Source organism: Mus musculus, chromosome 6, assembly GCF_000001635.26.
Source record: "Mus musculus strain C57BL/6J chromosome 6, GRCm38.p6 C57BL/6J".
Classification (NCBI taxonomy): Eukaryota; Metazoa; Chordata; class Mammalia; order Rodentia; family Muridae; genus Mus; species Mus musculus.
Genome location: NC_000072.6, coordinates 95,888,271 through 95,903,547, shown reverse-complemented (window position 1 = coordinate 95,903,547; position 15,277 = coordinate 95,888,271). Strand labels below are relative to the sequence as shown.

At 39.2% G+C, this 15,277-nt stretch overlaps 1 long non-coding RNA gene across 1 annotated transcript in view; it reads right to left on the bottom strand.

Annotated features, from left to right (window-relative positions):
• Window positions 1-11,433: 11,433 nt before the first annotated feature.
• Window positions 11,434-15,277, bottom strand: part of Gm32009 — a 50,206-nt gene continuing 46,362 nt past the window's right edge. Inside the window, exon 3 of the long non-coding RNA XR_377891.3 lies at window positions 11,434-11,968. This is a non-coding gene — a long non-coding RNA (predicted gene, 32009). The remainder of the gene's footprint in view (window positions 11,969-15,277) is intronic.

Below are 15,277 nucleotides of genomic sequence, written 5' to 3'. Positions count from 1 at the left end.
CAAGAAAACAAACAAAACCAAAACAAACAAACAAAAACAGCCACAGAAACAATAGCATCAACTTGCCTATTGCAGAAATGATGTACTGGGCAAGACATAAAACACACGTAACTGCAGCTGAGTTCTGCTGGAGTTGGGCTGTGGTGTTTTAAAGTTCCATGTTATTTGACAATCTTTAAACTCAGAAAAATCATTTGGAAATTCAGATAGCAGTTTCTCTTTCAGATCAGGCTAGAGTTCCCATCTACCATATACCTTTCTACCGTGTTGAAGGGGCCACCCACACAGACCCCAAGTTATAACTGGCCAAGTCTTCATCAGGCATGCTCAACTCATAGACACTGTTTGGCAGACGCTTGGGATACATGAGTATTTGACAGCTAATAAAAATTTAGAAGTGCATGTCCACTCATTTGCAGTAAGATTGAACAGTATGAGCCAAGAATATGTTTGTATATCACATCTGTAATTGATGCCCATGTCAGCTCAATAACACCATTTTTGCCAGCATTAATTTGCTTGTGACATCTGTGGCACTGTCAGCCCCTGCAGCCAGAGAAGTAGTCACATTCTTTTGAGAACTAGTATATAAGGTGGGGAAAACCAAAGCAAGCCTCTATCGTTATTCTGTGCCTTGGTAACCCACTGATGGCAAGGAAGCTTTCCCATTGCACAGCAATTTCATTAAGCCAATGAAAACTGAACCTAACAAAATCCACCATTGTAACAAAGCCTGAGACCTTCAGAGATCTGAAATAGCACCTGCTGTGTCATGTAATAAAAATGCAAAGAGCAAAGTCCAGACCTGGCAAGGGTCAGGAATGCAACAAAAAACATGGAAGGAAGTTGTTTCTAGGACTTCAAGTACTTCAATAATAAAATTTATTTTTAGAGCAGGTTCAAATAACAATAAAACCAAACCATCTAGCTCTTATCTTGATATACACCCATGGTCTGGTTCTACTCATACCTGCTTCGGAGCAGTACATTCAATACACCTAACACACCTATGCTCATACGTCATTATAACTCCAACGCTACAGTTTAAATTAGGCACCACTGTGAGCTACACATTCTGTGGGTTTGCAAATGTGTATGAAGACGGCTATCCATCACTAAAGTAGCTCTTTCTTCCTTTTCACCTAATCTCTAGTAGCTACTGTGCTCCGAACAATCCATACTTTTATTTTTTCCAGGAAGTCATTTACTTGGAATCATATGGTATATAGCTTTTTCACACTGGCTCCTCTTAGTAGCACACACTTTGGCTTTCTCCGTAACTTTACCTAATTTGGTAGCTCATTTCTTGTGAGAACTATTTTACTCACTTCTCCAGTAAGAGGCGTATTGGTTGCTTTTCCGTTGTAGTAACATAAATAAAGCTACTAAAACATTTGTGTGAAGTTATTGTATGGTCATTAGTTTTCATTTGAGTAAACACCAGGGAGCCCAGTGGCTGGGCTACATGGCTTGAGTATTAGTTTTGTAAGTCAGTACCACATCACCTTGCAAAATGACCTGTTGCATCAGCAGCAGATGAAATTTCCTGTGGCTCAGCCTCCTCTCTAGCATTTGATGTTGTCAGAATTTTAGACTCAAAACATTCTGATAGGTGTGTAATGCTTGTGAATAGTGTTCCTAGCCACAATTCCCAAATGGCTTGGGATGTTGACTACCTTCACATGAGAGGCTTTTGCCCATCTTAAGGTGGATTGTCTTCATATTGTTGAATGTTAAGAACAATTGCAATTGTACGTTGCAGTCCTTCATCAAGTTTATTTTTAGAAAGTATTTCCTGGGCCTGGATTTTGCCTTTTCATTTCCTTGGCAGTGCCTTCTCATGGAAATCTCTTACTTTAAGGAGGCTCCTGTTATCAATTCTTTTGTGGGTGTGGGGTGGGGCTGCCTCTAACATCTCATCACCACACTCAAGGTCACTTGAATTCTCTCCTGGGCTACCTTGCAGGAGTTTAGTAGTTTTGCATTGAACCTTTAGGTCTCCAAAGCTTTGAGAGTTAATCTTGTGGAAGGTGTGTGGCTTGATTAGAGATTCATTGTTCTCTTGCCTGTGTACCAACCGTATGTTAGAAACACTTTTTGATCTATTACCTTTGATCGTTAATCAAGGATCAGTTGACAATACATATACATGTGAATTTATATGTAAGTTCTCTATATTCTCAATTAATTTGTATATTCTCTTTTTTAAAGATTTTATTATTTTATGTATATTAGTATACTGTAGCTGTTTTTAGACACACCAGAAGAGGGTGTCAGATCCCATTACAGATGGTTGGGAGCCACCATGTGGTTGTTGGGAATTGAACTCAGGACCTCTGTAAGAACAGTCAGTGCTCTTAACTGCTGAGCCATCTCTCTAGCCCCTCTGTATATTTTTTAACAATACCATCCTATCTTGATTAATGTAGTGTTATAGTAAATCTCGAAAATAGTAGTATCAATCTACCAACTTTGTTCTGCTCTTTCAATCTTTAGTCAAATACCCTGGGCATTTGGCCTTTCTACATAAATTTGATTATCAACTTGTTAATATCAATATTCAATCATGTTCTTTACATCCATATTGTCAAATGGCTCTTTAATGCTTTTAAAGAATTTTTACATTTATTCAAAGCTTGGGGACTGTTGCAAGACAGTACTTATAGAATGAAGAGCCAAGGATGAGGAAAAGTGTGGAAAATACGATCTTCTGGACATGGCATTCCCACTGCACTCATTAACCCCTGTAGTTGTGTTCACAGGCGCACCTAGACCTCCATCAGATTGGACTATTACCACTCCATCATGTATGAGGGAGAGATTGTGAGTCATTGATTGGAATTCTATCAAATATATTAGCCTCCCATTTTCTACATCTTGTATGGCTTCTACTACATTGTGACTTTCAAGGAATTGGTCCATTTCAATGGTATTATTAAATTTGAGAATATAAAGTTGTATCATTGTACTTGTTATTTGTGTGTAAGTTCTATAATGATATAGAACTATATTATTAATTTGTACCCTGATTTATCTCTTAGCTAGTTAATAATTTACTGATCTGATTTATCCTTTTCTTTAACTGACGTTTCTATAAACTACCTGATTTTTTTTTCATTTTTTCATTAACTTTTACTTTATGAGCATTTATTTTGTATGCATCTGTGTGGAGGTGGATATGTAAGCACATGTATGTGCAACAGCATGTGTGTGGAGGTCAGAGACAACTTCAAGGAATCCATTTTCTCCTCGTAGACTCCACGTTGATCCCAAGAATGAAACTCCGCTCCATGGGCTTGACAGCAAGCACCTTAACCTACTGAGCCATTTTGTCACCTCAGATTTTTTTATTGTCTCTTTGTGTTTGTTTATTCTGAATTGAATTAACTCTCTCTTCTTCAGTTTCCTAAGGTGAAAGCCTAGATTTTTAGAAGCTCTGCTTTGCTATTATGTGCAGAAAGTGGTATAGAATTTCCAGTATCTTCTTTCACATACCTTACTTTGATGGTTGTATTTTTATTTAGTTCAAAATATTTTAAGCCTCTATTAAATGTTTTACTTTGAGCATGTATTAGCAAGTGGGTTGTTCATTCTCCAAATCAGTGAGGCTCTGACTGCTCTTATTCCGCCATCGACCTCTAGCTTAAATCCATTGTTAAACTAGACATTGCACTGTGATTTCTATTCTTTTCAATGTGTTGAATTTACATGTATTTTATGGCACAGAATGGCATCTATCTTGCAGAACTGTTCATGGGAAATGCTATTAATATTTAATGTGACTGTTAAAATAGCTGCATTCATAGATTGGTAGAAAATAGATGGACAGACAGACAGGGAGATAGATTATGGCTGGACTGATATGTGGTGTCTAGATAGATGAATGGGTAGATGAATACATAGGTGATAGATATATCCATATGTGATGGATAAATACATGATAGAGAGTACATGATACATAGCTCATACATATTACTTCCTTTTAAAATGTTTACTATTGTTCTTTTTTTTTCTTATACTGGACAACATTTAATTGGGCTGGTTGACAGGTTCAGAGGTTCAGTCAATCATCATCAAGGTGGGAGCATGGCAGCATTTAGGCAGCCATGATGCAGACAGAGCTGAGAGTTCTACATCTTCATCTGAAGGCAGCTAGTAGAAGACTGACTTATGGGCAGCTAGAGTTAGGGTCTTAAGCCCACGCCCACAGTGACACACCTACTCCAACAAGGCCACACCTACTACTGCCACTCGCTGAGCCAAGCATATACAAATCATTACATTCCACTCTCTGGCTCCCATAGGCTTGTCCAAACATGTTTCTATGGGGGCCATACCTAAACATAGAATAATGCAAAATACATTTACTCCAACTTCCAATGTCCCTATAGCAGTCTCGACAATGTTAACCTTCCGAAGTTCAAGGTCTCTTGTGAGATTTATCCAATCACTTAACTGCAATCCCCAATTACCCGTGTTCTTTACTCCTATTTTTGTTCTTCACTCTGTTTTTCGCCCCTTGTGGCTTTAAATGTACATTTATGATTCCTTTTCCTCTCTGTTCTTGGTACATTATCTTTTAAAAAACTGGTTGTCATCGAATTTTCCAATATCCATCTACAACTAATCAAGTTTACATTCAAGTGACATAGTACTGGTTCACAGATAGCACGGATGCCTCATCATAACAAAGTTCCCCCAATGATACCTTCTCATTCCTTGTGTTGCTGCTGTCTTTAGATAGGACTGCACAGCTAAGGGCTAGAAGTGGGTATTACCTTCCCTGACCTGGAAGGCTAAGAGTTTGGTGGTACTCTCTTTCCCTGGATAGGGAGATAAAAATCTCAATAGTTTAGGCTTTGGTACAACACTCTCTGAGAACAATTCTCTGTGTGTCAGTGTGATTCCTTTTTCTGCCCTTGTTGGAAACACAGATGGAGTTTTGGATTTTGAGTTTTGGGGATTTTATTTCTTTGTTTTGTTTTGTTTTTATGGCATTTACTATGAGGACCTGCTTCTGAAGATAAATTGCAAAGGCATAAGCTTTACCTAAAAATGGAGCTTTCTGGAACTTGACCCAAGGCCAATGCCTCTAGCCACTTGTCAGCTACTATTAGGTTTCCCACCCCAGTTCTGGTTCTGCAGCGCTTTCTATGTGTGCGTTTCTGTCGCAGCCCATCATGATGCTCTGTGCCCACCTGTCAGCTTCTGCAGCTGAGTACAGTCGGTTTTCTTCAGGAACAAAGCATGACTGTCCATGCCCAAGTGGCCAGTCCTTCACCCACATACAGAGCCAGTGCTAACTGAACTCAGTAGTAGAGGAGAGGCATGATGAAAATACTTGAACTTATGTATGGAATTCCCCTTTTTTCTCTCCTCTCTCTTCACTCTCCATTTTCTGCAACTACTTTAAAGTTAGGCAAGGTTCCATCGTGTTGTAGAGAAAAGAAAATAACTCTACCACAGATGTGCTTGCCATACCTAAGCCTTCTCTTTTTCTTATACATATTTTCCATACCCTATTCTTTAACTTTATTTTAAATTAACTCCTTTTTGTGCTTTACATGAAAATCTTTTACTCATGAAATAAAATATGGAAAGTTCTAAATTGGACAAAATGCTGAGAATAAGTGACTATAAGGAATCAGCTATAGGTGACATCTCTGTCAAGCCTCTGCTCAAGGAACACAATAGAAGAGGTGGAAGAAAGCATCTAAGAGCCTGAAGATCCATAGGAGTGCCAGGAAATGCCGAGGGATCCATGATTCCAGCCAATATGTAGCAGAAGATGACCTTGTTGGACATCAATGTGAGGAGAGACCCTTGGTCCTGTGAAGGCTCAATGCCCAGTGTAGGGGAATGCCAGGTGGGGAGGCAGGAGTGGGTGGGTCGGTGGGGAAAAACCCTTATAGAAGCAGGGGGTGGGAAGATGGGATAGGGGGCTTGTGGAGGGGAAACTGGGAAAGGGGAAAACATTTGAAATGTAAATAAATAAAATATCCAACAACAACAACGACGAAAGAAACTGAAAAAAAGAATCAATTTTCTTAAAAAGCGATAATACAAAAATCTTAAAAGAAAAAAAGGAGATTAAACAGCTGTTCTGGCTCTCCACGGATGGAGAGAAGTATGAATCCATGTACATTTCTTGAGAACATTCCAGAACTGTAGCTGGAAGAATAAGCTACTGCTTTGGATTCACTTTGTAACTCATCTGATAAGGAAACTGGATGAACTGACCCTGCAGGCTGGTCCTTCGCTTCTGAATGCACCCATGTGAAAATCAATGTGCAGATAAGGTTAGCAATCTACCTCAGCCATATAGTAGAGTCTTGAATTTTCTTTTACCTTGAAGACTGAGTTTTCTTTCACTGGATTGCTGCTTTAGATATTTGTGAGGAGGGGAAAAACAGAGGTTGATGAAAGTTGGAGCTCTTATAAAATTTTACAAAAGTTAAGAAATAACCATTCTGCTGGGCAGTCATGGCACACGCCTTTTATCCCAGCACTTGGGAGGCAGAGGCAGGCAGATTTCTGAGTTTGAGGCCAGCCTGGTCTACAAAGTGAGTTCCAGGACAGCCAGGGCTACACAGAGAAACCCTGTCTCGAAAAACCAAAAAAGAAAAGAAAGAAAAGAAAAGAAAAGGAAGGAAGGAAGGAAAGAAGGAAGGAAGGAAGGAAAGAAGGAAGGAAGGAAGGAAGGAAGGAAGGAAGGAAGGAAGGAAGGAAGGAAGGAAGGAAGGAAGGAAGGAAGGAAGGAAAAGAAAAAAGAAATAACCATTCTATCGTGTGGGGAAGGTTGTTCGCTGTGATGCAACAAAAACATCTACTGACTACGATAAGAAAATAAATACACTAGTACATTGGTCCGTTAGTGCCATGATCATTAAAATATAAACATTCAGTTCTGAGAACATGACCAAATACACAAAATTCATTTAAGAAAATGCTTTTGAAAATTGAATGACTATTGAATACTGCAAGTTTGCAAAAAACAATAGAGGAAAGCTTTAGAAATGCACAAGCTTCCAAATTAGCTCTAAAGTAAGAAATGCCAGTATTCAACCTTTTAAGGCTATTTTAATGTCCAAAAACAATGTAATGAATGTTGTAATTTCACTTTTATTCTGATACAAAAAATATGACTCTAAAGATATGGCAACATAAAACAAACAAAAAAATGCTATTTTTGGCAGAAATGATGTGGCCAGCCTGAAAAATGTGAGTTGGAAACTCCTTTGGGTTTTGGCATCTCTTCACACTTACTTTCAACTTACTGATAGAATCTACCCATCTGACTAGTGTCATTTAAGATTGTCATTTAGTCTGAAATGACAAAGGGGAAAAAAAGTAAAATCTTCTTACATGTCTATTTTTTCTTTTTCATGGCTGGGTTGCTAATGACAGACTAAAATCTTTTATTTATATTTTCTGAACCACATGATAGCCAGTTGCCCAATCATGAGCATTTATGGTCTTAGAAAAGAAATCCTGTTCCAGCAACCTGGTGTGTGTGTGTGTGTGTGTGTGTGTGTGTGTGTGTGTGTGTCACTTGGATAGGTAAATTCTTCCAACTGAATGGCCATGATATATTCTTCCTGTAACACACTCAGGTACTAGATGAAGCCTGTTGCAAATAGGATGGCTTACAGGCTAATTAGAGGATGGAAGGACAATTGGGAATGTTCTTTGGCTTCTTCAACTAGGGAAGTTTTTAAACGTGACAGCTGGGGATTTATCTATAAATAATTAATGACAAAACATTCTGTGGCTTTCTGGGCAGCAATTTTCTTTGAAAGTTCTCTGATCATCTTGGAATAGAACATAACAGCCACATTAAGGATCTCTGGGTGGCTGACCATGAATGTTGAAACATAAATAAGCAGATAAGATCCTTCAGGGTACCTCAGAGGTTAAAACATGACTCCTTACTATCTTGCCTTGACAAAACATGGCAGCTTTTTTCCTCATTATAAATGGTCCCAAAGAAAGATGAGGCTTAGATGAGGCGTCCCTAAGCTTATTTAGCACAAAGCTCATTGCTGAATTGTTTCATTCATTAAGCCATCCATTTATTCATTTATCAATTCATTATCTGACCAAATTGTTTTGGTTTATTTTAACTCTCTGACAAGCAATGTGTTATACACAAGGGGGAACAGTGGTAAACAAGAAAATTACATCTCCTCTCCCATAAAATCTGAATCAATGGTGATTTAAATAATGAAATAGAAATAAAGCAGTTCACAGATAAGAGTAGAGGGAAGGGTTAGGAGCCTGGGAACCCACTAGATTAAAGGATGAGTGAGAAGAATCCATGCCAGGAGCAGTGACAACTCAATAGCACCAGCATCTCCTGAGATGGCTCCAGAAACGTGTACTCTGAGTCCCACCCTGGTTGACCAAATTCGAGACTACAGGTAGGCCTAGCTGTCTGGTTTTCATAAGCTTTGTCTTCAACTCAAGTTAAAATTTTCAACACTGTTGAAATTGGGATCCAGTAAAGTCATTAGAACAAGAACTCCAAGTGGGTCTGATACATCTTGAAGTCCACTGCCTCTCGCCAGTCAGTCCTCTTTTGAACACAGACTTCCCCACACTTACCTTTAATGGTCCATTTCTTTGTTCCTCTTCATGGCAAAATTCCAAGAGAGGCTTTTCGGAGAACCTCTCTTCATCTTAATTCAGTCAAGTTTAATTGTATCCTTCTGTATCGCAATTCTCCATACCAAAGTGATCTCCCCTGGCTCAACCATAGGCCTTCAAACTTCATCTTCACAGAGTTTGATGGAGTGCTCTGTTCTAGCACTTCCCTTATTCCTGGTGTCAGCCTTCTTACTTTACACATAGTAGCTGCCCTTTATCTGCATTACCTACTCAGAGCTCAGATCTGGGATCCCACATCTGCTCTATAGCTATCATATCTAGGCAACTTCATTGACTTTCATTGCGATACGCACTGTCCCGTTAACTTACACCACTGCCCTTCACTCTTTCCCTAACTGAAAAGTTCCCCTTTTCCATGTGGCTGCCTAAGAGAAAGCTTAGATTAGCAACACTATAGTAAAGCAACCAATTCTCACTCTACAGCCTTCTTCGCCATCTCAGCAAGCTACACATTCTGAGTCTCTTTGCCCTCCCCAGGAGGGCATAAAAGTCACACATGACCTGTCCTTCTTTTTACTCCAAAACATGTAATCCATCCTGTTGAGTTTACCTCTATGACGGTAGTTACAATACAAGCAACTATTCAGCATCACCAATACTACCTCCACTGTGGTCCAACCTGTCTCACTTGAATGATTACTATAGTTTCTTTATTGCTCTTTGATCATTTCATACAAAGTATTTTCCTCCGTTTCCTTTCCATTCGCCTACTTCTGTGTCTATTTTTTTAAATTTAAAATAAATCCTTCAAGAGCAACTTTCTTGGATGTGTAGCCTTCCACCAGAACATGGTCAACTTACTATACACTCTTAGAGAAAATTAATACTTCCTTTCCAACAGCTACGGTTTGCCAGTGTTCCACTGCTAGGGATGAGAGTGTGTGCTTAAGTCAGAAAGGGAACTATGAACTGAACAGCACTATGTCACGAAAGGTGTGTGGCTTGACATTCTTTTCTTTCCAGAATGTCTGGGAAGAGTGAGAACAGGTCCTCTTTGTTCAAGGAAAGCGGTAACTCTCCATTTGAAGGTGTCTTCTTGTGTCACTATTCACACATTGAGCTGGGAGAGAAAAGCAATGGCTATCCTTCCCATTGTGGGATCCTTAATAGTGTCTCTGGTACCCATACCCAGTGAAAGCTAGAAGCATACACTACAGAAGTAATATCAAAACTGCCTCCAAGTGCTGACACATGTTCCCTAAAAAAAACAAGACAGTCCTTTGGCCTAGAACAGTGAGCATAACAGGATTTGTCTTCACCTGACACCCTAACGAGACTCCAGGCTCACCTCGGTCTAAAAAGACAATGCACATATTTTGTTTAATGAGACACTATTTGGTTTCTAAAACCACTAAACATCTACCCATAGTAAAAGATCTAGACATGCCTGTATCAACCTGTTCACATTTACCACACAGAAGTTGTAGGTTTGACAGTCAATAGAAGAGGTGGTGAGCTTTTAAAAAATATATATTTTTGGCATAACTTGACTAATTAAAATACAGCTTGCTAAATATTTCTGTTGATGATAATGAGCAATGCAGACATATGAGAGTGTACAGCTTGTGTAGACAGTAAGCTAGTCAGGGCAAGAGAAATCAAGGTGAAACATGTACTGTGCCTCCACAAAGCCACCAACCTTTTTGCAAGATGGCTGTGGGTTTGGCTTAGCATTCTACAGCAGGTAGAGTGAGGCCAAGCTCTGTTTCTATCCTCAGGACCACAAGGAAAAGGTGTGTGGTGGTTAAATGTTCTAAGAATGTACATGCAGGTTCTTGATCCATAAAGAAAAAGCAGCTCTGAAGAAGGAGGTGATGCTGAGTGTGTGTGTGTGTGTGTGTGTGTGTGTGTGTGTGTGTGTGTGTGTATGCGCGCGCGCACACACACACACACACAAGCGCATTCAAGTGCATGTTTGTGGCTTTTTGTGTGTGGATATTGAGGAATGTAATTCATGTCTTCATGTTTGTACACCAAGTACTTGACCCACTGAGCCATAGCCTCAGACCTCTAGTCACAGCAGCTCTAAAAGCCAATAAATATCCAGTACATTGTTTCTCAAACATACTGGGTGAAAATGACCTGGATTCTACACCACACATACAGGATCTAAACATGAAGGTTGGGAAAGGATAGAAAAGGAATTTCATTTTTAACAAATTAACCAGGAAGATGTTTGGTTTCTAGATTATATTTAGAATGTCTTCTACACACTGTGCACTCAATAAATAGTTTTAGTCATTTTGAATTGAATCAAATGAAATGAAAATGACTTTCCTTGAAGCTAGAGTGCAATGAGATGTAGAGAGGAAAAGCATGGGTTCTTTAAGCTTGGCATTTCCCTTCAGAAACCTGTGTGGTTTGGCTTAAAGTTCAGTATCATTCACATTAAAAAGCAGCATAGAGCAGCGTAGTAGCCTTCAGAAATAGGTCTGATTTCCATCATGCCAAATGGGCCATGTTCTTGTGGACTGGAATCCTAGAATCTAGGCAAACAATTAGTCAATTTTATTCCTCTGAGAAATGTTTGAGAGAAAATAATCATTAAAATACCCCCAGGTCAGGGCTGGAGAAATGGCTCAATAGTTAAGAGCACTGACTACTCTTCCAAAGGACCAGGGTTTGGATTCCCAGCATCCCCATCACTGCTTACAGTAACTCCAATGCCAAGAGAACTGATGCCCTCTTCTGGCCTCCAGTGCATGTACATGGTGCACAGACATTATGTGTACTTAGATCCAACACATCTCAAACACCAGGTCAATGCAGAGGACAAAAATGTATTGTAATCAAACTATTACTGATTGATCAAAGTCTCAGAACAGACTCAGGTACAGAGCTTTTGAGCTTAAAAAACATAAACATCTGTGCCAAGTTACAGTTACATTTTCCCACCAATCAGGACTTAGGAATAAGGCACATCTTTAGGAACATGTCTTTTGGTACATTTATCCTATTTTCATTTGTTGGTGTCTCAAACAGGATGCCAGTTGCCCACATACATGTTTCTGTCTGCCAAGCAAGATGTCAGTTACCCAGGGAGACCATGGAAACTTAAACTTTATTGGACCTATATTCAAAATGGAAGTTTTATTCAAAATGGCTTCAGTTTAGTTCCTACGTAGGCACAATAACCCATTTACATAAGATAAAAATAAATAAATCTTTTTTTCAAAGCTCACTGAGTCATTCAACCTTCTTTCTAACTTCATTTTGGAACTTCTGAATGTCTTCCAAGAGAATATCATCACCCCAGGTGATCCAGAGACCATCACAGCATCTTCATGTTAACCCAGGGAACCTGGAATAGTCAAAGCATATCCATTCAACCAGATGGAGGGGACTAAGAACATTAACACATTTTAAACAACACCAGAGCTTTCAATTTTCCTATTGCTTAAAGCTTGAGCCTTGTTCACAGCCAACGGGATGTGTCATAAATAGTAGTGTGCACAGGGAAATAGGCTTGTCTCTCTAAACACACTAATAAAGGGAAGATGGCTACAGCAACTAAAAGGAGACGTTGGTGCACAACAGAAAAAAAAAATAGGCTTACAGTGGTAAATAAACATCAATTAGTCTTATGAAAAGGCTGTTTAGTTTGTCCTTAAAGGGTGAAATTTTTGGAAAACGGTACACTAAAGGCTTCCTTTCAAATTATAAATTTTTATCTAAAGAGCAAATTGTTTTAAAGTCTGCATTTTATTTCTCAGTACTGTTTTCACTTCACTTTATGGAATATTTTGCATTATATTTTAATTAAAGTTATAATTACAGAACTAAATATAATTAGCTTCTTTCTTCATAAGAAATTGGAAGTGAACTTACTTTATTAAATTTTCAATTTGTTTCCTGTAGTGTTACATAGTTTATTCTAATTAATTGAAAGAGAGCTCATAAATATTTTATCAACATGGGAATGTGATTAAAAACTCAAGAATTTTTCCCCTTATTTTTAAATTTTGTGCCCCTTAATTTGTGACTTGTGCTCAGATCTACGAATATGAAGGTGAAGCCTATTATTACTTGGTTCCCTCTTGACCTGTGTGTTGCACCCAGGTTGACTCAAGCATTGATTCCTGGATTCTCTTTTCTTTGGGGCTTCCTTTTAGATGTCCTCCCAAAGGATAACAGAGAATTTTCGTGCTTTACTCATCTTTGCTGAGTTGATACAAATATGGATAACACAGTATCTTTGTCCTCCTCATCACCCTTCCAACCTAAAGCCATATGTGTCTTTGTGGGCAGGGGCTACATTTGTTTAGTTTGCCATCCATCCATCCATAGCCCTGGAAATAGAGCCCAGCACAAACAAGAGGTCTCAAGAATGTCTCTGGCATTTATGAATGGTCTCATATTTCCCAGAACTTTTCACCAAGAAGACTAACTAGCTCTGACGGATGCTTAGCTTGTATATTCCTTTAAAGAATTCTGTGGCAGAGAGCAGTTGAGGACGCAAATCAAGGCTCTAATACTGCCCATGCTGTTTGGCTGAGAATCATTTTTCTTCCAATGTCTCATGAGACTGTTCTGCAGCACATACATAGGAAACACTACTGTGCCTTAATGACAATGGGTTGAGGGGAGACATTGAATGCTTCACAGTGTGGCTGCTGAGATCATCATCAAGAGGGAACGGGCCCTATCGTAAGCCATGATTCACTGCTCTTCATCTTCCTTCCTTCCTAGGTCCACTGTAGACAGCCATGTGCTACTGTGCTTGTGTATGTGTGTGTTTTTGTGTGTGTGTGTGTGTGTGTGTGTGTGTGTGTGTAATTGTATTTGGCTACAGAAGAAGTTGGGTTAATACAAAAGGAAGTGGCAAGTGGCCACTATGTATTTGTTCCTGTATATAGTTTTGAGTTTCTGAAATCCTTAATCTATTACATTTTAAAAGATAAATATGGAAATAGAATGGACTGAAAGCAGAAATGAATGGGCTGCATGAATTCAGTTGTATTTGAAATAAAGGGCATCACCAACTTGTGATGAACACAGAAAGAGGAAGAGGAGGAAGAGATCAATTTAAAATGAACAAACAAAACAAGAAAATGAGAAAGGAGATTGGATGAGGGATGGGGATAGACTGAGGATGCATGCTTAATTTGGAACAGAGTGGAATAAGGAAGGTTGAGGTACCGGGAATGAGAATGGCCCATTGGCTCATAAGTTTGAACATTCAGTCCTTAGTTGATAAAACTCTTTTAGAATGGATTAGGGACAGCCTTGTTGGAGGGTGTGTCACTGGGTATAGCTTTGTAGTTTCAAAAATCTCATAACAGACCCAGACGGTCTCAGTCTCTCTCTCTCCCTCTCTCCCTCTCTCTCTCTCTCTCTCTCTCTCTCTCTCTCTCTCTCTCTCTCTCTCTCTCTCTCTCCCTCCCTCCCTCCCTCCCTCCCTCCCTCCCTCCCTCCCTGCATCCCTCCCTGCATCCCTCCCTCCCTCCCTCCCTCCCTTCAACTTGTGAATCAGATGTGAGCTCTCAACTGCTGCTCCATGTCTACCTGCTGTAGCTCCTCTCCCCACAGTGATGAGCATGGACTGACCCTCTGAAACTGTAAGCAAGTACACAGTTAAATGTTTCCTTTGATAAATTGCCCTGCTCATGGTATTTCATTACAGCAATAAAACAGTAAGGAAGACAAGAGTATACATTTTATCAACAAATTGTGGATTATTTTTAATAAACTTGCTTTCTATGTAGAAAAAACAAAAACCACAAAACCATTTTTGATGTATTATAGGATCAAGAAAATGAGCCAAGCATAATAGCAAAAGCTGCAATCCCAGCATTCAAGTGGCCAAGGGAAAAAGATCATAAGCCATACTCAGTTGAGAGAAAGAGAGAAGAAAGAAGTAGGAGATGGAAGAAGGAAAACTGAATAAATGTGAGGTTGGGGTTCTCTGTGAGGAAAAATATGCACATAAATATGAAATGGAGAAATACGAGAGTGTTTATAGGAATAAAATGGGAATAGGTAGTATTGGTATAAATTAATACATTTCAGATATGTGTATGTTTCTGCACATATGTATACACATTCTTGAACATATGTGTACACAAGTGAGAATATGTCTGTGTGTAAATACATATCTAGTTTCTAACTCAAGGAGCTACAGAGACAGTGAAAACACTTCATGCCTACATCCTTCTGTGCAATGCTATTCCCAAGAACTGAACCACAGCACTTGGAGAACTGGCTCCTAGAATATCTCCTAATTCTATAAAGAGATCAAAGAGTTGCCAGAACATTCTCAAGGATACAGAAGCTTAAAGGTAGCCCCACCCACCAAAACTGTGGGGCAATTTCAGTATCAAAGCAAGTACTATGATATTCTAAGATAAAACATAGTGAATATAAATGAATTTATTGTTTCATACACAGGAAAGTTAGACAGACAAAGGTCTTGCTTATAGAAGAAAGTCATATGCTGGTAGAGTAGTGGGTTAAGAAGTCAGCAATTGGCATCCATTAGGAGATATTCTAGGAGCCAGTTCTCCAAGTGCTCTGGTTCAGTTCTTGGGAATAGCATTGCACATTTGATTCATCCCTGGTTTTTATTTGAATGACTATTCTCATGCACCAACAATGAACTATGTGGAAGGGT